The 1786-nt window shown below is 33.3% G+C and overlaps 1 protein-coding gene across 10 annotated transcripts in view; it reads left to right on the top strand.

The window, feature by feature from the left end:
* Positions 1–1786, top strand: part of LOC106880485 (homeobox protein Meis1) — a 261086-nt gene that overhangs the window by 111391 nt on the left and 147909 nt on the right. The window lies entirely within an intron of this gene.

The following is a 1786-nucleotide window of genomic DNA, read 5'->3' as shown; positions in this document are numbered from 1 at the left end:
ATAAGCATAAAGTATATATATACATATAATATATTTTTAAATATCTTTTATCTTTTACTTGTTTCAATCTTTAGACTGTGGTCAAGTTGTGTAATCGCCTTGAAGAATTTTAGTCGGATTTATTGACCCCTATACTTTCTTCTTCTTTTTAGTAAAGCCTGGTACTTATTTGAGAGTTTTCTTTTGTCATTTCTGCTAGATTACATGTACGTAAGTAAACTCAACAACACTGGTTGACAAGCACATACACAAAGACAAACATATGCATATATATATATATATATATATATATATACATACGTACACACATACACATACATACAAGGGCTTTTTTCCAGTCTCTACCAAATGCACTGACAAGGCTCTGGTTGGCCTGAGGCTATAGTAGAGGACACGTAGTGGGACTGAACCCAGAACTATGTGGATGGGAAGTAAACTTCTCAAATATATTTTTAAATATTTTGCATAATCTGTAGATTTTTACTATTGTCTTTGCATTAACATATTATGTATACTTATATGTAGATATATGTACAAATTTGAATGCATGTAAATAGATATAAAAATACAAATATATATCTAAATACATGAATATGTGTGCTTGTGTGCATGTATGTATGCACATATGTATGCATATATATATATCATCATCGTCGTTTAACATCCGCTTTCCATGCTGGCATGGGTTGGATGGTTTAATTGAGGGCTGGCAAGCCAGCAGGCTGCACCAGGCTCCAATCTGATCTGGCAAAGTTTCTACAGCTGGATGCCCATCCTAATGCCATGTGTAGATAAGCACATGAACGTGTACATGTATGTATATATATATGTGTATCTATATAGATAAAACTTACTTGAGGAATGGATGCGTGCCGTTATATATATGCACACACATCCATCAAGCTGTCTCTCAATCTAAATATATATCTCATTATCCCTCATCTATCTCTCTATCTATCTACCTACCTATCTATCCGACCATCCATCCAGAGGATATAAACCTCAAAACCTGTTTCGCTCTGATTGGCTTACTCTCTTGCTACTCTGAATTTTATCATGTATTCAGTATTTTGCCAGAACATACTGTTCATCTACTCTCAGGTGAAACTCGGAGCAGCACAAGACTAACTGAAGCAAATTATATCATTAATCGTTACTTTGAAATTGAGTTGTTTAGTACGCTAAACAGATATGTATATCATTTATCTTTTACTTATTTTAGTCATTTGACTGTGGCCATGCTGGGGCACAATCTTGAAGAATTGAATAAATTAACCCTAGCCTGTGAAGAGGTTAGTGTACCAAAAATCAATACAATACATGTTGGCTGTATAAGTTACATAGCATTTGTTTAATTGCAAATAGAATAGTTGGAGTCATAGATTTTGAACACTGACCCCTCAGTAGATAGATAGAGGGATGGATGGATGGATAGTTGGATAGGTAGGTAGATAGATAGAGGGATGGATGATGGATATTGAAATATATATTTAGATTGATAGACAGATTGATGGATGTGTGTGCATATATATAATACACACACACACACACACACACACACACACACATATATATATATATATATATATATATATATATATATATATATAGCAATAAGAAAATGGAGGGGAATATGAGGTACTTGCAGACACTATATTCCGTTGATTAATCTGTTTATTTTATAACCAAAATGACAAAAAGGACAATATACAGACACTTGTGACATACCATGTCATATCAACAATTAAGATTTCAAATTTAATGGACATCTAGCAATTGGAGAAGT

The sequence above is a fragment of the Octopus bimaculoides genome, chromosome 16, assembly GCF_001194135.2.
Source record: "Octopus bimaculoides isolate UCB-OBI-ISO-001 chromosome 16, ASM119413v2, whole genome shotgun sequence".
In the NCBI taxonomy this organism is placed as follows: Eukaryota; Metazoa; Mollusca; class Cephalopoda; order Octopoda; family Octopodidae; genus Octopus; species Octopus bimaculoides.
This window is presented reverse-complemented; position numbering and strand designations above follow the sequence as displayed.